Below are 24,260 nucleotides of genomic sequence, written 5' to 3' on the forward strand. Positions count from 1 at the left end.
GGGCACCAGGCATGCAAGTGGTATACATAGATACATGCAGACAAAACACCTATATACATAGAGTAAAGTTTAAACAATAAAAACAAAGGTGACATTTCTCAGGGCTTATTTTACTATCATAAAATCAGCATGCATGCCAGGCATGTTCACATCTTTAATCCCAGCCCTTGGAGGCAGAGGCAGACGGATTTCTGAGTTCAAGGCCAGCCTGTTCTATAAAGTGAGTTCCAGGACAGCCAGGGCTACACAGAGAAACCCTGTCTCGAAAACAAAACAAAACAAAACAAAACAAAGCAAAACAAACAAACAAAAAAGAGTATGAAGGGCATGGTGGCTCCCACGAATGTAATCTCCGCATTAGTAACACAGAGGCAGAAGGAGTTTGAGACTATGTCTGATCTACATTGTGAGTTCTAGGCTAGCCAGGGCGACTGACTAAGAGAAAGAGGGAGAGAGGAGGAGAGAGGAGAGAGAGAGACAGAGAGAAAGAGAGGGGGACAGATAGAAGGAACAATGAAGTCTGGTTTCGATGAACCCGGCTTGTATCTCCAGCCCTAGTGGAAGACAGTTCTATCTAGCTCTCCGGGTGCTTACCTCAATGCCCATTGGTGGAATGTTGTGACTCCTTGACCCTGGCTCAGCGAATCCTCTAAACCACCCAAATAACCCATTGCGGGAGCTATTAGTAGCTTGTCATTTTACAAAGGGGAAACTTAGGCTCTGAGAAGTTAAATAACATGCCACCAAGGCGAGTTGGCTCACGGAGCAGCCAGGGTGTGTCTGAACAGCTTGTGCTGTCATGGATGGAGTCTATTTTCCCTTAGATATGAGCTCCTTAGTGGGAACTTTTCTCTGTCTTTCTTTTTTTTATTCTTTTTCTTGGGGTTGGGGTTGGGTTGTGTGGTGGTTTTTGTTAGGATGTCCAGGCTGGCCCTGACCCTGTGAGAGATGATTTTGCTGCAGCCTCCAGGGTGGCTGGGACTAAAGGTGTGAACCACCGTGCCTGGCTAGGTAGGAATATTTTAATCAAACCAGAATAGACTCATGGAAGATGGGATCACACTCCCTTCTGACCCCCTGCAATATTTTGCTTTTAAAAAAATACAGAGAGAAAGGAAGTAGAAGGAAGAAGTCAGAAATGTACTTTTTAGCAAGCACTGCCGCAGGCTCGCCTGGGAACTGCTACTGTTCCAGAGCTTAAAGTCATCTGAGGTGTGCTTGTGCAGAGGGGCAGCTACAGCTACAGCTGGTCTAGTTTGCTCTCTCTCTCTTCTTCTACTTCTTCTTCTTCTTCTTCTTCTTCTTCTTCTTCTTCTTCTTCTTCTTCTTCTTCTTCCTATCTATCTATCTATCTATCTAACTTTCTTTCTTTCTTTCCTCTTTTTTTTTCTTTCTTTGTTACTTTCTTCAAGACATGGTCTCTCTGTGTAGCCCCTGGCTGTCCTGGAACTCTGTAGACCAGGATGGCCTTGAACTCAGAAACTGGATAGCCTCTGCCTCCCTAGTACTGGGATTAAAGGTGTGTGCCACCCACCACACCCGGTTGGTTCATGTTTTCTTATTTTGGTTTGCTTTTTATGTGTTAGAGATGAGTCTTGCTCTGTATCCCAGGCTGACTCTGAATCCAAGATCCTCCTGCCTCTCTCATAGGAATAAGGTATGCACCACCATGCCCAGCCTAGGTATACCTCATTAATTGTACACCTATACTTTGGCTCTTAGGCACAGTGGTGGGTAGAGCCTCCCTTGCCATCCATGTAACAGACAAAAAGACAGGAAGGGAGAGAGGGAGGCAGAGAGGGAGAGAGAACATTATTTTAAATAACTCCAAATTAAGGCTAGAGAGATGGGTCAGTTGTTAAGAGTGCTTGCTGCTTTTCCTGGAGTTCTGTTTCCAGCACCCATGTTAGATGGCTACAACTAACTTCAGTTGTAGGGGATATGATGCCTTCTTCTGGCATCCATGGGCACTACACTCACACAGAGAGACACATAAATATAAATAAACAATTAAATAAACCTTTAAGCTGGGCAGAGTGACACACACATTTAATCTCAGCACTTTGGAGGCAAAGGATGGCAGATCTCTGTGAGTTCAAGGCCAGCCTAGTCTACTTAGCAACTTCTAGGCCAGCCAGGGGCTATTTAGTGAGACCTTGTCTCAACAATAGTGAAAAAAAAAAGATAGTGTGCTGGGTGGGGGTGGCTCATGCCTTTAATCCCAGCAGTTGGGAGGCAGAGGCAGGCAGATTTCTGAGTTCGAGGCCAGCCTGATCTACAGAGTGAGTTCCAGGACAGCCAGGGCGTCACAGAGAAACCCTGTCTCGAAAACAAAACAAAACAAAACAAAAAAGTAGTGTGTTTGGTAGGGACATTTGACATCGTAAGCAACAGAAAAGAACTTTAGCCAATCTAGGCAAAAGGAAATTCATGGAAAGATGTTGGATCATGCACTAGAGCAAGAGTAAAGCTAAAGGGTCAGGCCCAGAGCCACGAGGCACCCAGCAGTTCCAGAACATTCTTGGCAGCAGAATGTGCTCAGCAGCCTTTCTCGGCTGGGCTAGAATGAGAACACTCACTGCTCTCCGCTTGGGAGGAGTCCAGGACTCATGAGTCATACGTCAGTCAGGGAAGTAGCTCCCATGGGCCTGTGAGTATCACATGCTGGGGAGAGAAGAGACCTCACCTGGTTCACCAGACAATACTAGAGGGCAATTGGCAGACAGAGATGAACTTGAGACTGGGCTGGTGATAGAAGCCAGGCCCGTACACAATCTAGGCAAGCACTCACCACTGAGCCAGATGTCCAGCCCAGATTCTCATACTTTTGAAGAAGAAAGAGCTAAATACTAAGGCTCAGACAACCCTAACACCCACTTCCAATCCTTTTTTTTTTTTTAATGCTGAAGCAGCTCCCCAGATTGCAAACTTCTTAGCACTCAAGTCCTGTACACCTTCTCTTTGCAAAGGTTAGCGAAAGAACCAGTAGCTTTTACCTGGGAGCTTGCTAGAACTGTGGGTTGTACCATGGACAGAGGAGCCAATCACATTGCAGCAAGATACCAGGTGATTCTAATGGACTTGAAGTGGCTGTCCTGGAACTCACTTTGTAGACCAGGCTGGCCTCGAACTCAGAAATCCGCCCGCCTCTGCCCCCCCAAGTGCTGGGATTAAAGGCATGCGCCACCACGTCCAGCGAAGTTGAAGACTCTTAACTCCACCCCTTCTCTTAGAAAAATAAATAAGAAGCTGTTACAGTCTGTGAGCACATGATGCATGGGAGCAGGTACGTGTGCTTTAGCATCATCAGGTAACAAACTGAAAAAGTTTCCATGCATTTATTTGATGTGTATACGTGGTTTACCTGCATGTGTGCTTGTCCACTCCAGGCCTGCTTGGCACTCGTGGAGGTCAGAAGAGAGAACTGGAGTTATAGACTGTTGTAAGCTACTCGGAATTAAACTCGGGTACTCTGGAAGAACCACACGTGCTCTTAACTGTTGGGCCATCTTTCTAGTCCCATGATATATGCTTTTAACTTTTTAACTGTAGGCCAGAGGCATCTACCCCAACATCCCAAGAGCTGAAGTTACTGTCTGATATGAATGCTGGGAACTGAATTCTAGTCTTGCAGAGAAATACATGCTTTGAACTACTAAGTCCTCTTGCCAGCCCACTTTTTCAAAATTGGTTCTTTCTACTTTAACATGGGCTCTGGGGATGGAACTCAGATCATTAGGCCTGTAGGCATCTCGATCCATGAAACCATTTTTGCCAGACCCTCCATCTCTTTATCGTACAGTTCAACCAGCTCTCAAGGACTCCTCTACAGCCAGAGGGAGGCGTGAGCTGTGATTCCAGGCTGTCTGGGATGGGGCGGGAGAGAAACTCAAAGGAAAACTTCCAGACTAATGATTTCTGAGCTGTAAACAAGAATGAAGCAGACGCAGGCTGGATCCTTGGAAAGCCTGTGTTGCACGAGTTGGCTATGGTGACACCCGAATGGATACTGAGGGCTTCTGAAGGTCACAGCATGCTTCTCGGGGCTCCCTTGGCTCTACTGCAGTTTATTCTGACAAGACATCCATGGTAGAGGGACAAGAAAATAAACGTTTTCCAGTGTCAACCAAAAATCCCTGCTGAAGTTTGCAACAGTGCCAGGGTCTTCAGAGCCACTCTGCCCACTGAAAACCCACAGGGAGAATCATACATGCTAGCATTCTGTCTATGCGCCACCCCACAGTTACCTGGCAACAGCGAGGAATGCTCCCCACAGTTACCTGGTGAATGCCAGGTAGGTCTGACCCACTATAAAAGGGGCTGCTTGCCCCCTCCTCTCTCTCTTGTTCTCAGGCTCTCTTGCTTCCCTCTTGGGCTCTTCGCCGCCCCCACTTCCCATTTCCCTTCCCCCTCTCTCCACGTGTTCATGGCCAGCCTCTACTTCTCCCTCTCTCTGCCTTTCTCCGCCTCTACTACCCTCTTAACTCCCCTCCTCATGCCTTGAATAAACTCTATTCTATACTATACTGTCCTGTGGCTGGTCTCTCAGGGGGAAGGGATGCCTTGGCATGGGACCGCTGAGACATCCCCTTCCCCCCATACCTCACCACACACACCCATAGAACATATTCTTATATCTCTTTACCTTTTTATAAATGCATCAATACAGAAGGAGCTTGGAATCATTGGAAATGTAATGACTTCTGGTCTCAGTTTCTATGAAGCTGAGGATGGTCTGGAAGCCTTGACCCTCCTGTCTTCGATATACAACCATACCCAGGTATTTGCTGCACTTGGTCCTTGTGCACGCTAGGCAAACCCTTTAACGACGGAATTCTATCCCCAGCACCTGAATATAGACTTTTGAGAACTCTTGAGTCCAGGTACCAATCCTCTCATCATAACATAAGCAGCTCTCCCCCGAGTCAACAGTCTCTCAGGGACTTGGTGGCAGTCATTTGGCTGAAGGTGGCTGTGAGAAGGAATGCCCATGCTGGTGGACAGGAGTGTGGCTGTTTGGGACTGACTGTAGCCTGTGACAGATTGTGGCTTTAGCTGCACTGGGTGAGACTGAGACAGATGGGCGGGACTCGGCCTTTCCCTGGGGTAGGCCTTAAACATTGTTAAAGCTCTGCTGCAGGCTGCTCCATTAAAGATGAGCCTTCATTGTAAACACTCCTTTCTAATGTTTATTTTTCCCTTAAGTAAGCTAAGATGATGAGGCCAGGATCTGACTCCCTGACAGTCGCTAGACTCTTCCCTGATGCCCACAGTCTTGAGCTTGTTAGTCAACTGGTTTGTCTTCTTGGCAGCCTCCCCACCCCCACCCCACTCTGCATACCCCATAAACACCTTGAGGAAGCTATACTGAAACCATAGATGCTTGGCGTTGAATAGCGTGTACTGCTCTTATTTAGTTTAATTATTTAATTCTGCATATAAGGGGAGGGGTATGTGCACATGAATATAAGTGGTCACAGAGGCCAGAGGTGTGAGACACCCCTGGAGTTGGAGTTACAGGCATTAAGCTAACGATGTGGATGCTGCAGATTGAACCCAGGTCCTCAGGAAGAGCAGTGCTCTTAACCACTAAGCCATCTCTCCAGCCCCTCTTTTTATCATCTTAAGTGTTGGTGAAGTCTGGGAACTGTTTTCATCCAGGCTAGAGAGGAGATTTTTCCCCTAGTAGCCCAGAGGAAGGTCCATGATTGGTATGAACACCAATACAGTACATCTGTATGAAGTACTGCCCTAACCAAAGCAAACACTCTTGCCATCCCCACCCTCCTTCTCCGCTTCCACATTTTGGTGGGAGAGACTCCTCCCATGTGGCAGTATTAGTTTAACAAAAGGCTTCTCCTGATTGGCCTTTTGGGCCCAGTTTTGATACTGGACTGAAGTGCTAACATAAGATGGTAAAAGCTGGTGGAGTGGCCACAGGGGCCCTGGCTACAGCAGGGGACAAGGGGAGGGGTCTAGAGAACATCTAGGGTACAAACAAGAAGCAGAGGAGACAGAGGGAGTGAGGGGTAATGGAGGTAGAGGCAAAAGAGAGCAGAGAGCTAAGGCTGGGGAAAGGCAGGCTTCTGTGAAGTCAGAGATGAGAACCCATGGTACTCTATGAGTCCCAGGGTCATGCTAAGCCGTACAGGCCAACATCTCATAGACCATAAACCTGATACCAGGGATCCTATTGTTACCAAGGACCAATGGTCTAGACACTGTAGGAGATGAAGGTCCCAACACCCAAGGCCCATTTGAAAGCCATGACACCTCAGGCCCTTGCTGCCACTTCTGAAAGGCAAGGATTATAATCACTACCAGTTCTAGAGATACTGGTGGTTTAAGCCAAGACCAATAAGCCTCCAATCTTAGTACCTAGAGATATAAGCCTTTGGCAGCTGAGGCTCAGAACGATAGACCTCTAGCTCTCAGGGCTCGGAGATGTGAGCTTCGGGGTCTGCCAGTCCAGCCCTTCCGTCCCAAACGAGCCCAGAACTGCCAGCACCAGAGAGCTGCTTGTCTCCTTATGACAGCAAAAGGCCCCGGCCATGGGATTACAAAGAGTTGTAGCTAGAGGCTCGAGGCATGGCCTTCAGCCTTACAGAGGGAACATGAAGCACCACTAGCTGGCCTCACCTCAGTGACCACGAGGGATTGGGTTTCTAGTGGTCAAGCACACATACAGCTTTAGGCAAAGCCAGGGGGCTGGGGGGGAGGGGGAGGGAAACACAGCAAAAGTAATGGGAAGAACCAACTTCAGTCCCGACCCCTGAGAACCCTGGGAAAAGATCAGGGAAGAGATCTCAGTATACACCTGCCGACCTGGGTGTTTTCTGATGCTGCTGGTGGTAGGAAGACCCAGCACAAGGGTGACCTGTAGCTACCGGTACCTTTCTGTCTAGAGGAGACCGGGACTCAGGTGAGTGTCGAAGCCCTTCCCCACCCACCGTGGTCTGGTAACAGTAGCTTCCAACAACACACTCCCAGCCCCCACACCTTTTCCCACTGTCCAAATCCGTCTAGCAACTAGGTAGTGTAGCACCCTGTTTATCTGCCTCCCCAGGCTTCCTGTTCACAGTGGTCTCTTCCCTTCTATCCGGCAGCAGAACACGGAGCAGACCGGTCAGAATTCGGTTTCAGTGCAGCCAGACACTTGGTTGGTGGCCAAGGAGTTAATGATTGTGAAAACCTCCAGGAAAAGACACAATCTTGTGCTCTTGGAAGAGGGGAGGGATTTACATTTCTGCAGCATTCTCCATTTCAAAAGCTACTCGTAAATGCCAGTACCTGTTAAGTTTTATTTCTGACATTTGTACCTTCGGAGAAAGGCACCTCTCCTAAAATAAATAAATAATTTTTAAAAAGGCCTTTTAAATCAGGGCACTTTAAGCAGGCAGGACCCAGGTGATTAAAAGGAATAATGAAATAACTAAACAAATGGAGGCATGAGCCCAGCCTGAGCCCAGTCCCACAGCGTCAGGAATTTCTTTATAACTGTGGGCAGTGGAGGTATTCCTAAGTTATTTCTCCATTGGTGAAATGAGCCAATTCAAGCCAGATTTTGTGTGTGTGTGTGTGTGTGTGTGTGTGTGTGTGTGTGTGTGTATGTGTGTGTGTGTGTGTGTGTGCAGGTTTAGTGGGAAGCTGCTCTCGGGTGGGTCCCCAAAGGACTGAGGGTCCAGGGAAGTCATCATGGGAAGAGAGAAAGAGGGGAGAGGAAGAGAGAAAGCAAGAAAGAGCTTTCTGGGAGAGGGAGAGGGAAAGGGAGGGGGAGGGGAGAGGAGGGGAGAGGAGGGGAAGGAGGAGAGAGAGAAGAGAATGAGAAAGGGAAGAAGGGTGTGGAGATAGCAGAGTGTCTAAATTATATAGGAAAGAACTTCTGTGGGGAAGGGCAGCCCAGTCCCTAGGCTGGAAAGTTCAGGGTTGGGGGCAGGGTATGCCAGGTAGGGACAGAGGGGTGCTGGGAGAACCTGGAGGCCACCTCTGCTTTAATATGTAAAATACACACCTCAGGCCCTAGTTTGAGGTCTGCAGCCTTTTGTTGATAATAAATGACTAAGTAGCAATGTAACCGGCTATGACTACCTCCTGCTGACATTAGGGCAGCCATGACTGGGTGTGGGCAAAGAGCTGGAGTGGTAGCCAAGTCAGGGAAGAACTGGTTGTTTCGCCGCCGCTGTCCAGGTTGTAGGACCATCAGGGTAGGAGTGTGTAGGCCCAGTTGAAGCAGTCTGTGAGGCTAGGCTGGGGCACCTGATGGTGATGGTTTTGGAGCTTTTCTGGATGCAGGTTCTGAGGAAACACCTGGATATTAGGGGTAGAAGATAAAGTTAAGGAGTTTAGGGTGAAAACCTTTTGCTTGGGAGGGGTGTACATTTGAAATTCTTAGGCACAGGATCTTGGTAGCTGGAGGCGGGGAGGGGTGGGGGTGGGGGGTCCCAGGACCAGGGAAAAGGGGCAACGGGGAGGGAAGCAGGCTGGAGATGCTCTGGCGTCCAGCAGGTGGAGGAGGCCAAGGGTGGCGTGACTAAACATTCTGCAGTGCTCAAGCTGGACAAGAAGCGATCAGTTCTGAGTGCCTGTGGATGAGAGGTAGACTTGATTATTGACCCCACTTAGTTGACTAGAAAATGGAGTACAGAGAGGTCATTTTAAGACATGTAGATTTGGGACTGGCATAGAGCTTAGTGGTAGAGTGCTTGCCTAGCTTTTGAGAGACTCTAGAGTCAATGCCTGGTAGCACATATATGTGCAAGTGCACACACAAATGCGTGCACTTGAGATACTTAGGTTTATGATCAAAGATAATGAGCAAAAAATGAACACACAGAAGAGATAAACAGACATTCGCATTTGAACTGAAGAGAGGAGCGAAAGTGTGGGGAGCGAAGGCATGGAGAGCTGGGAGTTCTCTGTTCCCTATAATTTCCTGCTTTAAAATCTCATTAACTGGTGGATGGTAGCTCACATTGAATCCATGCAGGACAGCAGTTTGAGTGCAGGGTGCCCTGTCCCAGTCACTCGCAGTAGCTGTAGTGACCTTGCTTTCTAAACTCACAATGCACTTCCCTTTCCTACTGTAAGTCTCTTGTGAGCCTTAGCTTACCGGGGACTCCCTGAGTGAACTACAAGGAGGTGGAAATTGATGCAAAAAGCAAGATGAATTTATTGTTCCAGTGCACTGGGGTTGTCCCAGACCCGAGGGAGAAGCAGCGACCCCTGGCTGCTCGATAGGCAAGTTTTTATATGGTTTCCAAGGGTGGAATAGAGCGCCAGCAACTAGGCACAATGTGATTGGTGGAACAGTGCGCCCTTTAAACTGATTGGTCTTTAGGGAATGAGGTAGTAGGGGCTTACTCAGCCTCTCCCTTCTGGCCTACTGCTTTCTGATTTGTCTCTTCCAGGAGGGGAGGGGTCTGGTGGAATTTTCTAAGGGCTCTGAGATGATCCTCTTCACGACCTGTTTTCCTGTGCTCTTCAGTTTGCACCATACCTCTGCCTTGTCAGGTCACGTGGGACAGTTCAGCCTTGGCAGAAGGAGGCCTCTGCCTTCTCCCAGTACTTTCTCAGACAGCTGGCATCTGTCCTATTCTAGAGTTGTGGTGTATGTGGTGTGTGGCTAGTTGTCTCCAGGGCTTTTCTGGACAAACTCTAGAACCAGACTCAACTCTTACCGACGTTTATGCACGGAAGAGAAGAACAAAAGGAGCAAATATAAGCACGGGCCCTTTCACATAGATGATGTTGAGAAATGTTTGTGGTGGTAGTGGTGATGGTTTGTGTGTGTGTTTGAGACAAAGTCTCGTGTATTGTGGTGATTTGAGTATGAATGGCCCCCACAGGCTCCAGAAGAATTAGGAGGTTCGTCCTTGTTGGAAGAAGTATGTCACTGGAGGTGGGCTTTAAGGTGTCAAAAGCCCAAGCCGGGCTTAGCCTCGCTCTAGGCCTATAGACCAGGATGTAGCTCTTAGCTACTTCTCCAGCACTATGTTTACCTGCTGCCGCGGTCCTGACATGCTCCCTGCCAAGATGATAAGGAGCTAGACCTCTGAAACAACAAGTAAGCTGTTTTATTGTTGCGAAAAGGCACCATGACCACTGCAACTCTTATAAAGGAAAACATTTCATTGGGACTGGCTTACCGGTTCAGAGGTTCAGTCCGTCATCATGGTGGGAAGCATGGCAGCGTGCAGGCAGATGTGGTGCTGGAGGAGCTGAGAGTTCTACGTCTTGGTCTGCAGGCAGCAGGAGATCATGTACCACAATGGGTGATGCTTGAGCATAGGAGACAGCAAAGCCTGCCTTTACAGTGACACACTTGCTCCAACAAGGCCACATCTCCTAATAGTACCACTCCCTATGGACCAAGCAGTCAGACTCCTGAGTCTATGAGGGTCATTCCTATTCAAAGCACAACTCAAAGAGCTGTGCTGGAGCTGGAACCGAGGGCCCTGTGTATGTTAGACAAGCACTCTCCCAGCTGAGCTACATTTCCAGTGCACTCATCATGTTCTCAGTGGGAGAAAGACCAAGGAGTGTTAGTGGGAAAATATTGGTGGCAACTTTCTAAAAACTTTGCACTTTCCAATGTCTATTTTCAGAGTGAAAAATGCATTACTTTTAGCCAAAATGTTAAAGAAAAAAAATGGAAAAACCCATGTGACCAAAAAAATGGATGACAACCCCCTCCCCACCCCCAAAGGCAAGACCATGAACCTGTGGCTGGCTTTGAATGTGATAGCTCAGAAGGATATGCTACAAATAAAGTGTGGGAGGGAGGAAATAAATTGACAGTGTTTTGTTTAAAGAAAACAGCTATGTGGCAATGAATACCCTGTTGCTACCCAGCAACCTAGCTGAGCCTATCCGAGGTAATGTTGCACACAGGGCTGCAGGAAGCAGAAGGAACCCAGGAGCTTCCTAGGAGGCTGGGATGGGGGTGGGTGAAGCCAGTAGCTGTCTCTGCTCGCCTCTGGGCAGCCAGACTAGTACCACATTTGCATAAGCCACTCAGCAAAACAAAAGCCCTGTAGGTAACTTGAACCTGGCTTGGTGCGAGGCCGTTTAGGTAGAGTTTACGGGTGTTGAAACGTGTCGCTGCAACCGTGGGGTCTCGCTGCTCATCCCTACCCACCCCTGCTCCGCACCCGAGGGGGTTTCATCTTCCGACTTCTAGAGGATCCCCTGTCACCCGAGCTTTGTCGGGGTGCTTTGGCAGTCCACTTTCAATTGTGCTTCCTTCTCACTTCCTAGCTGGAGGGCTGAGCCAGGAGGCTCTTTGTCCCAGTGAAAGAGAAAGAGCTGAGAATAAAGAGGCCATTGATTGGCGTGAAAGTCGCCAAGCTGCCTTTCTTGACCTCTGCCAGGGACAAGGCCCTTGAAAGCCAGGCTTTATGGGAGGGGGAAAGGTATTTCTCAACTGCTCATTTCCCTCTCGCCGAGTCAGAAGGAAAGCTCTCAGGAGGTGTTCCTAATCAGCCACTCAAGCCCCGGGGAACATCCTTCCCTCTGTCCTCAGAGCCGCCTGGGCTGGGAGTTTCCGGGCCCTATTAGTCTTCAAACACAGCCTTTTCTGGGGTTCCAAATCCCTCCAGGCTACCCTATGAGGGTGAAAGAGGCTAGATTTTATTACTGAGGGTTTTTTTTTTTTGTCATTTGCAAATATGTGTGTGTTAGTTATGATGTATGGCTGCACACGTATGTACACAGAATGTCCTCATCTTCACGTGTGCATGTCGATGGCTGAGATCCACTAAACAGGCTCACACTATACTGCGAGGATGGTAAAAAGAAAAAAAAATACCAAGGCCAAGTTCAAATTCTAGAGAACGGAGCTCTAGAATCATCCAGAAAACTATGGGAGAAGGATCAGGGGAAGTGGATCGCCCCACCTCCGAAAGTGTGAGGAAGCTGACGCTTCTGGGAGACCTGGCCTCTGAAGTAGGCGCCCTGACCCCTTGGGCCCTGTGCCTTGGTGCACAGGCAGTGGAGCGATTGTGAGTAAAGGAGTCTGTGAAGTTTGCTGGTGCTGTACGGCCTCACGCGGCACACGGGATACCCAGAATTTCTCCTGGACTGGGGGGTGGGGCCAGGCAGGTGCCAAGGAGCTCTGGCCAGTGGTGAGAACCAGCAGGCGGCCTCAGGCAAGGAATGCGAGGCCAGGGGCAAGGAACTTGGAATCTGGTTGTTGGCCAGGGTGTGCAGCAGCCCCACGAATGCCTGTAAGCGACTTAGATGAAGGCTCTGTCGTCCTCTGACTCATGCGCTCAGTCCCAGGGGCTCGCTCATCTTGGCTGGAAAGGATTGGCCAGAGCTCAGCCTCTAATTGGAAGCCTGTGTGCAGAGCATAACCCCACACCTGTTACACATAAGCTTCAGCTCCCAACAGAGCTGCAGAAAGAAATGCCAGCCAAGTAGCCCTTAGGGGTCCCCCCTGTAGGAAGAGGCTCACACCCGCATTGTTAGAGGAGAGACCTGAAGGGTCCGGATTCTTCTTCTACTTCCTAGTCTCCTCCCCCCAACCCCACCCCGTATGAGCACCATCCCTACAAGCCCATTCAAGGCTATCTTGAGGGGTGGAGACATGTTGGGGAGTCAGGATGGGGAGGTAGGACTCAGAACTGTGTTTCTCTCTTTTCTCAACCATATAGTGACTGAACTACGATCTCAGAGACTTGAGGTTAGGCTGGCAGGAAAATGTATTCCCCTCTCCTCTACAGAGCAGAGAAGCTCTCTCCTTCCTTCCTTCCTTCCTTTCTTTTTCTTATTTCTTTCTCCCCTCCTCCTCCTCTTCCTCCTTCTTTTTTTTTTTTTTTTTTTTTTTTGGTTTTTTTCTAAGAGAGAAGTTCTCTGTATAGCCCTGGCTGTCCTGGAACTCACTCTGTAGACCAGGCTGGCCTCAAACTCACAAATCTGCCTGTCTCTGCCTCCCAAGTGCTGGGATTAAAAGGGTGCACCACCACTGCTCAGCTAAGTTTTATTTCTTTACATATCCAAACGCCAGATAAATAATGCTACGAGTCTCTTCCCTCTTGCTACCTCTCTAGGGAGGTATCAGCTCCTCTTAGAGGCAGATAACTACCACTTTAGCCATCCTAGCAGGAAGAGCATCCTAGCAGAGCATCCTACCAGGAAGGAAAACGCTCCAAGAGAGCGTCCTTTCCGTTGACTGTTGAAGCAATGAGCATCAATTTATTGACACTTTCCCCAGGAACATCCTGCTGGGAGAAGGGAAATACTGATGTCAGTCTATGGGAAGAGATTTCATATGGTTCTAACAGCTTCTTAGACCACCTTGTAGGATGGGTCACTGATGGGCAAGACCACACCCTGACCAGGTCTGCTTAGCTATGTGTAACTCCTGCCTTCTATTTAGGACGAAGCCTCATATGAAGACCCTAATGATGGGAGTGGGGGAGGGAGTGGGTCTGTATATCATTTGATTTATTTGTCCTTCCCAATGTGACAACATTGACTAAATCCTCCTTTCTCTGCTTTTCATTAAAACTTTGTTTAATCGAGGCTGGGTGGCCTAACCTAGCTTTTTAGGGCTGCCAGAGTCCGGGCACAAACTCCAGTGACTCTGGTAACATTACCATTTGTTCTAGAACTGTTTTGGGCTTGCCCAGTTCCAAGCCCCATTATCCGAAGCACCTTCATATAGTCTCATGCTTGGTCACCTGTGCGTAAAGACACACAGACATCCATTCCTTCCTGATCTGTTTGTCTTACCTTTGGTCCATACCAATGACAGAGAGACTGAGGAATGTATCTGAGCGGAAAAGGATCCCTGTGGGCTGGGGAGTACTGGAGAAGAAGGGAAATAACTTGAGCCTGGAGGGTTCCAGAATTCCAGAAGAAGAGAGTCAGCCTTGTAGCCAGGAGGGCCTGTGTATTAACTATTGCAGTCCACCAAACCACTTCAATACTCAGTCATTTCAAACAAAGGTAAACATGACTTGCTTCCATTGCGTGGGGGCAGGAATCTGCAGTTGGCCTGGTCAGGTTGTGGCTCTGGGCATCTCAGGAGCTTGGGGCTCAGGTTGTGGGCTGAGCTGTGTTGGTCTGAAGACCAGAGGAGGCTGTTTCTTAGATGACTTAGACTGCTGTTACAGGGTAGCCAAGGGTCTTCAAACGAGGCACCTGTCATCTGTCTGAGCAATCCAAGCAAGTGCAGTATGAACAAAGCTGAAGGTCACTCGATGGCCTAGGTTTGAAGTCACATGCCATCACCCTGCTGGGTTTTTTCTTCCTTCCTTTCTTTTTTGTTTTTTATTTGTTTGTTTGTTTGAGTCAGGGTTTCTCGGTGTAGCCCTGTCTGTCCTGGTACTCACTCTGTAGTCCAAGCTGGCCTCACACTCACAGACATCTGCCTGCCTTTGCTTCCTGAGTGCTGGAACAAAAGTAGTGTACCACCACCACCCAGCATCCCCTACTGATTTCAACAATCAGCCCTACACCTGCATACATGGATACCGAAAGATGGGGATCCCAAGGGAGAACAATGGATGTTGGCTTGAGTGTCCTAAGGCCCAGAGGCAGAACTAGGGAGTATGACGTGTGTAGGAAACCAGTTTGTCTGGAATGTTCTCTGTGTTCTTTTTAGACTCCAGCTAGAGTCAGACCATCTGGATAGGGAGAGTTGCAAACCGTGTCGTGTGTTACCACCTCTCTGTCTACAGCTGCTTTTTGTTCTGTAATCCTGGGGATGCTAGACTTTTCTCGTTTGTCTCCATAGGTAATATGCCCATAATACCTCACTTACACTCCTGTTTTCAATGGTTTGTTTCTATCTGAAATAGGGTCTCCTTACAGCCCAGGCTGGCCTCCTACTGGCTACATAGCCAAGGGTGAGTTTGAATTTCTGATCCTCCTGCTTCCACATCTCAAATAGGGGGATTACAGGTTCACACCAGCACAATTGGCTCAAATGTTTTAGTCTCATCTCTTGAGAGTGGTTTTGATGCACCTTTTAGAGAACAGTTCTGCACCTGTAACCACATACCCCCAGTAAATCCCCAGACACCGGGACCCACTCAGGGCTTCTACGTGGACCTTGCATTCTGGCCAGCATGGAATCAATACTGACTTAAAATTTCATTGACAAGAATCCATCCAAAGGAAAGCTCGTTACCTTTAAGTCTCTGATGTGGGTTTAGTCTTACACCTGTTTAGAGTAAACCTGGAGGGTGGGATTGAGACACTAAAGTAGCAGAGAGACTCCACACATGCACTGTGACTGGCTGATGAATGGCCGGAACCACTCACATCTCGTATATCTCTGTAACTTCTCTCTCTCCTTTATTTTCTTTCACTGGCACAACAAATAAATATGTCATTTTGGGCCAGGTGGCATAGATCTGTGATCCCGGGGCTTGGGAAAATGAGGTAGGAGGATCACAAGTTCCAGGTAAGCCTAGTAAGATCTATCTATTCATCTATTATCTATCTATCTATCTATCTATCTATCTATCTATCTATCTATCTATCCATCTATCTTTCTATCTATCTATCTATCTATCTATCTATCTATCTATTTACCTATTCATCTATTAGCTATCTATCTATCCATCTATCTATCTATTCATCTATTATCTATCTATCTATCTATCTATCTATCTATCTATCTATCTATCTAATCTTTCCATCTATATCTAAGCTAGTGCTGGGTATGTAGCTCAGTCTGTTGAGTGCTTGCTCTATATGAACTAAGTTCTGGGTGGATCCCCAGCACCAGATGTGGTAGTGTATACCTACAATCTCAGCCCTCAGAAGGTGGAGGAGGCAAGGAGATTACAAATTCAAGGCCCTTCCTTCCTTCGTTCCTTCGTTCCTTCGTTCGTTCCTTCCTTCCTTCCTTCCTTCCTTCCTTCCTTCCTTCCTTCCTCCCTCCCTCCCTCCCTCTCTCTCTCTCTCTCTCTCTCTCTCCCTCTCCCCTCCCCACAACCTCCTTCCTCTCTTCTCCCTCCCTTCCTTCTTCCTCCTTTCCCTCCTTGTTCTCTTTCTAACTCCTTTTTTTTTTTTAAAGATTTATTTATTTATTGTATATGAGTACACTGTAAGCCGGGCATGGTGGCGCATGCCTTTAATCCCAGCACTTGGGAGGCAGAGGCAGGCAAATTTCTGAGTTCTAGGCCAGCCTGGTCTACAAAGTGAGTTCCAGGACAGCCAGGGCTACAAGAGAAACCTTGTCTCGAAAACAAAAAACAAAAACAAGCAAAAAAAGAGTACACTGTAGCTGTACAGGTGGGTGAGCCATCATGTGGTTGCTGGGAATTGAATTCAGGACCTCTGCTCACTCTGGTCAGCCTCCCTCGCTCCGGCCCAAAGATTTATTATTATATCTAAGTACACTGTAGCTGTCTTCAGACACACCAGAAGAGGGCATTGGATCCCATTATGGATGGTTGTGAACCACTATGTGGTTGCTGGGATTTGAACTCAGGACCTTCAGAAGAGCAGTCAGTGCTCTTAACTGCTGAGCCATCTCCCCCTCCCATCTTTCTAACTCCTTATTGTACTATAACACACACAAGCAAAAAGCCTTACTTGCATTATCTCAGCAGTCTGGAGGCAGGTCCTGGTTTGATCCCTGTTTCTCAGATGAGGAAACTGTAGCCCCCCAAAAGTTCAGATGCTTGCTGACAGATCAAATGGCCTAAGCTGGATCCGCCAGCTGGTAAATACCAGACCTGGGATTGGAATCCCCGAGATTGGAACCTCCTCAGCAGCACGGTGGCTGTGCCAGCTGCAGCTCTGGCTCTCTGTTGCCTGTGGAGTCTGTTTTGACATGACCAGAACTGCGATTCAGTTGTAGTGCCTCTGAACTGAAATGGCAAATGCAAAGGAGGAAAGCGAACAGCTTGAGACCCGTTTCAGGCCCCGCATGAAGCAAAGAAGGAGTCAGCGGAAAGGAGGGAGCCAGCTGGAGCCAGCAAGGACTTGGTAAGGAGGAGGGTGAGGGGAACCAGCTTAATTGGGTGATTATTTCAATTATCTAATTAAGAAAGATTACAGCTGAACAAAGATGGAGAAGGTCTCCAAGGTGCTTAGAAAAAATAAAATAAAAAAGTTGACTGGCTGAGTGGCCCATGGCGAAATGGGAGTTCTGAGAGGCTCCCAGTTGGTGGTTCCGCACCTTGGGCCATTTAGCCACCGAGAACCCCTTTTTTCCTCCTCCTGTTGAAACCATCTGTCTGTCTTCTACCTTGGTGACTATGGAGATGCAAGCAGTCAAGGAGCCTCCTCCTCCCCCTTCCTTCCTCTTTTCTTTTCCTGTTTGGTTTTGTCCTATTTTAGCTAACAACAGAGTAAAAAAAGCCAGTGAGCTGCCAGGGTCTCCCTCCCAGTTCAGGACATATATAATTACTGCCTAGTCTCTACCCTTAAAACACGTGCACGCATGCCTTTAATCCCAGCACTTGAGAGGCTGAGGCAGGCAGATCTTTGTGAGTTCAAGGCCAGTCTGATCTGCATAGTGAACTCCAAGTGATCAGAGCTACAAAGAGAGATCCTATCCCCACCCTTTTACCTGTCTGTCTGTCTGTCTACCTAATTGTCTGTTTTTCTTTTTCTTTTTGCTAAAAATTTAAAAGCCAAGGCTTTCCCATACAAGTTCAGCTCTCTGGCTTTTTGGAAAGTCAGATCTGACAGCATAGGGTTGAAATTCTTTAACACGGGGAGTCCTGGAGCAGCCCCATTAGAGCAGATTCCAGGCATGAGCCCTGCCAGGGGACACATCCAGGGGACACCCCAGCTGGAGGGAGGCCTTCAGATGGATCGTGTGCACCTTATTCCCAGGGTCTCCATCTGTTCTTTTGTCTCCTTGACCCTGAGGTGGAGGTCACCTTCTATTTATCATCACATGTGTTGGATGTGCACTAAGGAGGGGAAGACATCTCAGCCTGGCTCTGTCACTTGTGTCATTTGCCGGGCTCCAGCTAGCTTTGAGTTTTTATGTCTTGGGTTTAGAAGCCCAGAGCTTTTATTCCTTGTATAAAATTACCCAGTATTGGTTGAGAGACTTCACAGGGCAACACACCACTGTGTGGCCTAGGCTGAAGGGCTGGGAGCTGGCTCAGTGTGTAAGAGCACATACTGCTTTGACAGGGGACCTGAGTTCTGTTCCCAACACCCACACTAGGCAGCTCACAACTTCCTGTAACTCCATTTCCAGGGGGATTGAATACTTCTGTCCTCCATGGGAACTGACAAACACAAGCAAAGACTCACAGACAGATATATTTGTAATTAAAAATAAGCCATTTCTTCACATGCCATTTACTTTAAACAAGTTATTAAGTATAGCCCACATCCAAGTAAAGGGGAATTACCATTTGCTGTTTGGGCTTTTCTTATTGCTTTGTTTGTTGAGATTAAGAGGGCTTACTAAGTCACTTAGGCTAGTCTCAAACTCGAGCACCTCCTGCCTCAGCTTCCCCAAAAGGCAGCACTATAAGCATGCACTCCCATGCTTGGCTCCCCTCCACCTTTTGGAGGTTGTGTTAGGACTCACTTGAGGGTACAACCAATAGGATGAATATAATTTGTATTATAGAAAGAGATTTATTAGCTTGGCCTTCCATAGTCCAACAGTGGCTCTCTGCCTACTGGAAAGACCGAGAGAACTCTTGCGGATGCTTAGTCTTCAAGGTTGGATACCCAAATACCAATCTAAGCCTCTGGGAAAAGCCTCTGGTCTTCAGACAGTGTTGGAACCAGAAGAAGCTGGGTAACCACGTTAGCAAAGGATGGCGGTAGCAGCAACGGGACAGATGCGCTTATCAGCAAGGAGCAGAGGTGGGCAGGCATGCCGTGCTACCTTTTTGTGAACTTCTTTCTATTGGGGTGGCCACTGCAAGGAGCTGCCCACTCCATAGGAGGATCTCCCCCATTTAGTTCCTCCTCCCTGGAAACAGTTCACAGATCCACCCTCTGTCTCTGTCTCTCTCTCCCTCCCACCCCCCATCCCCTCAACACAGGGTTTTACTGTGTAGCCCTGGCATTCCTGGGACTTACTCTATAGACCAAGCTATCCTCAAACTTAGGGATCCCCCTCCTCTGCCTCCCAGGTGCTGGGTTAAAGGCGTGAGCCACTACCTCTTGGCTCTGTGTGTGTCTCTTCGTTGATTTCACAGCCAATCAAGTTGACTGGTGAGGTTAACCGCCACAGGAGTAGGCATTTTAAAGAACCCATGGAAAATATGAGGCATTTTAATACACATTTTTACAACCCCCACCCCCACCCCCCAGCCTCAGTATGTCACACACACAGCAGGTTACAAGGGACAAAGGGTATGGACACTTCCCTGGCTTGCTATCAAGAGTTATATGGTCCTCAAGGTTTCATGCCGCATCTCTGAATCTTTGTTTCCTCATTTACCAAACGAAGAGGTAAAACTTGACCCACTGAGCCAAAGGCACGGAAGCCCCGTGGGTACTGTGCGGGAGGCTCATTGCTTTTGCCTTTCCTGTCTACAGAGAAGATGATTCATACAGACAGAGGCTGTAAAACTGTATCGCAGCCTGTCTTGGGTAGCTGCACAGCCATATTCAGCAGGCCTGGATTCCAGCAGCCACCTCATTAAACAGTCCTCACTACCCAGGAGTCCGGGGCTCAGGTATGTTTTCACTAGGGCATTTAGGGATAATGAACCCACATGGTTGCTTCATGAAGCTAAGCTTCCAGGGATGGAGACTTCAGGATGGGTTTGAGGACGAGCCACCACACGATAGCAAAAGCTGGTGAAACCCTTGGAGAGAAGGTGGGACCTTAAAATTGTTAATCATGATAATGACATGATGATTCAGACCCAGAGGTAACTGGGCCTCTTTCATCCCATACCATCTTCCAGAGGAAGGTGGGTCCAGCGTCGTTTCATGCATGAGGTTAGAATGACTAGGGTGGGTTACTCAAGCTAAGGAGCTCTTTAAGGGCAGAAACTGTTTGCTGACCCCGTTCCCTGCATATCTAACACTGTTCCCTCTTTTATACTTCTCTCTCTCTGTGTGTGTGTGTATGTGCATGCATGCATGTGTGTCTCCTTCCTCAGGACACACCCAATTTGTTCTATAAGGCTCTATCACTGGGAACTGGGGCTTGCCTTAGGCTAAGCTAGCTGGTCATGGAACCCCAGTGTCTTTTCTTCATTACTGGGACTATAAGCCTTGTGATACCATACCCAGCTTTTTATGTGGGTGCTGAAGACCAAATTGGGGTCATCGTGCTTATAAGCAAACACTTTACCAACTGAACTATAACTCCAGCTCCCTGCTTTTGTCTGTTTGCTTGCTTTCTTGCTTTTTCTTTTTCCTTCCCTCAAACTTTGGTCTTCTGTGGTGGATTATGTTATTAAAATTTACAAAGGCTTTGTCCGTAAACACACATGGGGTCCTGCAATGAGTTGCTACATTCAACAAAGATGTCAGAACTGAATGACTCTCAATGCCATTTATGAAAAAATAAATAAATAAAAAGAACAACAACAAAAACCCTTCATCAGGCAGCCCACGGTGGTGCTGAGAACCTGGAGATAAAGCCAAGACTCTGGAAGAGGAAGGAGAATCTTGTGAAATAGAAAAGCCAGATGGGTACCCAGAAAGCTTCAAGAGAGGAGGGAGGGACTATGTTGCAAACAAATAGTGTACGGTTACATTGGAACTAAGGACATTGGCTGAATTCTGCAGCGTGAATGTGTTTTGATGGCTCTGGGGGAGAAGGGAGGTGAACATCAAAGGGGCTGTCTCATTCTACCCTCCTCTGATAACAGGATCCCAAAGCTCTTAGAGAAACACTGGACCAAGAGTGAAGGGAGCTTTTGCATACTTGATTTAAAGCCAGGCTTTGGGATCAGGTGGTACAGCCCACCGCAGCCTTGACTTGGCTTAAGTGGCTCCAAGGCACCAGGAGAAAGCAGGCATTTGCCCTCTTTGGAGAAATGACCATCAACCCTAGACTTCAAATGGTTCAGCGGCATACAACTGAAGGTAACAAGGGATACAAAGGTATCATTAATAAGAACATGCAAAGACCAGCCCCAACGGAAACAGTCCTGCTCAGACTTCATATCGCAATTCTCAGACATAGATCATAAGACAACTCGACTTCATGTGTCCTTAGAAAGACCAGACAAGGACACAAATAGCTATGCAGAACAGGACATGATCAAAAGCCACCCTAAGGCTGAAGAATCAAGTAGGACAGCCAGAGACAAGGCCAAAGAGATGACTCACCTCGTAAAGTGCTTGCTGTGTAAGTATAAAGACCCCGAGTTTGAATCAGAGCACCCGTGTAAAGAGCTGGGCATGGGGCACATGGCTTTAATCCTAGAACTGGGGAGACAGAGAGTCTGAATCCTTGGGGTTGCTGGATAGCCAGTGTTGTGGAATTAGTGAGCTCTAAGTCCGATGGGCTGATGCGTTGGCTCCGTGGATAAGAGCATGCACTGCTCTTGAAGATCTGAGTTCTTGCAGAGGACCTGAGCTCAGTTCCTAGCATGTCGGTCAAGTGTTTTATATCCATCTCTAACTGCGACTCCAGGGGATCCGATGTCGCTAGTCTCCATGAGCACTTGCGTTCACGTGCACAACCCCCACACAGGCACACAGACACACAGTTAATGATAATAAAACAAATAAAACATCCAGGCCAGAAAGCTCACACCTTTAGTCCCAGCACTTGGGTGGGAGAGGGAGAGGCAGGTGGATATCCATAAGTTTAAGGTCAGCCTGCTCTACATAGTGAGTCCCAGGACAGCAAGGACTACACAGAAAAGCCTTATCTCAACCTGACTCCCCACCTCCACCCCCAATTAATATTTTGAAAATTAAGGTGAAGAGTAAGAGAGGAAGATGCCTGACACCAATCTCTGGTCTCAGATGCAAATGAACACCCGCAAACATATACATCCAACATCCATATATGCATACACACACAGCACTATACCCATACACAGAGAGAACTTCCAGAAATAAAAGATAATATAAGGAAGTGAGAGGAGATCCTCACTTTTGAGACAAAGGCTGCTGCTGCAGGTTCTCCTGCCACTTGTCAGAGCCAGGCTCCTCTGGGTGCTAGCTTTACTCAGGGAAAGGCATTGAACAGGATGGGAAGGCCCCGGCCGTTCTGAACTTCAGGCTGCTGTCATTTCAGTTCAGCAGAAGAAAAACAGGAGTGCTATTCTAGATGAGTGTGTACCTTCTCAAGGGAGGACCAGGCAGGTTCCCAAATCCAGCTTGATTGGCCAGGCCCAAGCTTGTAGAAGGGACTGTGTGTGTGTGTGTGTGTTGGGTGTGTGTGTGTGTGTGACCATGAACATTGCTATGACTGGAGGCATACCGTTACCTAAAGATGGAATCAATCTGGGTAAAAACCAACTGACCGAACAACAAAAAAAACCCCACACATGACAAATTGCTTTATTCACAATAATAAAAAAAACGGAGACCCAGGACAGTTCAATCATTCACTCACAACACATAGCAAGTAACTACTTCAGAAGTCAACCTCAGTTCTTCCTACCTCTGAGTCTCACCTCTTCCATAGTACCTCAGTGGTATAGACCCAGGACCATTTCCTTAGCTTTACTTTTTTATCGTATGTGGATGAGTGTTTTGTTTGTCTGCATGCATGTCTGTGTATCACTTCTGTGCCGAGTGCCAGTAAACGACAAAAGACAGAATGAAATCCCCTGGAACAGGATAAAGTTGGATGGTTTTGAGCCACCATTTGAGTGCTAGGAACGGAATCATGGGTTCTCTGGAAGAGCAACCCAGTGTTCTTAACCACCGAGCCATCTCTCGCCTCTCTTGGCTTTATTTTAGATGACAATTCTGTCGTCATTATTTTCTGAACTAGATCAGGAGAGAATTTGTAGGCCATCTTCTATTACTGGAAAGTTCATTCGAATTTACCAGCCAAGTACGTAGCCAAACAGAGAGGGGCAGGTCAGCTGTGAGCCCGGGTCCCCGCCAGCATCACTTCACTCAGTTCTTCATAGGCAAGAGGAAGAATGGAGAGGGAAACTCACCATGGGCTCTGGTTTCTGGAAAGGTCCCAAGGTGACTAAAGTGTATCGTGGATAGCTAACAAGATGCCCCCAACCTGCTGTGTAATTCCAAGTGCAGGGCAGGGGGCATTTAATAACTGAAGCCAGTAGAAAATCTTGACTAATTGTGCAGGAGACAGATCTGTCACCACGGCAGAAGGCACCAGGCATAAAGAGTGTTATTGGCGGCTCCTCCCAACAGCTGCTCAGCAAGCGAGCATCAACCATCAGCCACCCCCGTTCCTGCTAAACACTGCATTGGCCCCCACTGTTGGACATCAGTCTTCCTGTGTTCATGGTCCCCAGTGTGGTTAGGAGCTCTTGCCCCGGTTCACAATCAGAATGCCTCCAAAGTGTCTGTCTCAAGGACTAGGGGAGCTGGACACTTGGAATCCAAGGCTCAGAGCACTGACCTTTTGAGTACTGTCCCGAGTTTGTGTACTTAACTATAGCATAGACAGTCTGAGAACTCAAGCCACACTTGCTTCCGTGGGAGGGAGAGGCGTTTTTTTTTCTATTAGAAATGGGGGGAGGAGGCTGGCAAGGTGGTGAGGTTGGAGAGTGCTTGTTGGGTAAAGGAAGACCTGGATTTGGATCACAGCACCCACATAAAAAGCCAGACATAGCTTTGTCTGCCTGTAAACCCAACACTGTGTGGGATGGAGACAGGAGGGTCATTAGGGCTTGTTATTGCTCCAGGATCAGCGAAAGACTATCTCAAAGGAATAAGATAAGGTGGAGGGTGATAAAACAGAATACGTGGTGATAAAACACAATATGAGCGTGGGCACACACACAAGCACACACACGTGTAGGATATACACTTATACAAGGATGTGGGCTGTCTGCTCTTGACCAATGACACTTGTCTGAAATGCTCCGGGTTGAATTCACATAAGACACATCTTGAAAAACGCATGTGTGTGCGTGGGTACCTGAGTGTGTACATGCATGTGTGTGTGTCTGTATCACACACACACACACACACACACACACACACACACACAGGGGAAGGGGAAGAGGAGGATGGGAAGAAAGAGGAAGGGAAAAAGAAAAAGAGAGCCAGCTGTGGCGGAGCATTCCTAGAACCTTAGCTCAGCTCTTAGGCAGGGGCAGAAGCATCAGGACTCAGAGGCTGGCCTGTGTTGTACAGTGAGACGGTCTCAAAGCAAAAACAAACTAATAACAAAAGCAGAACCAAGCCATTCAGTC

Source organism: Mus musculus, chromosome 6 (genome assembly GCF_000001635.26).
Source record: "Mus musculus strain C57BL/6J chromosome 6, GRCm38.p6 C57BL/6J".
NCBI lineage: Eukaryota > Metazoa > Chordata > Mammalia > Rodentia > Muridae > Mus > Mus musculus.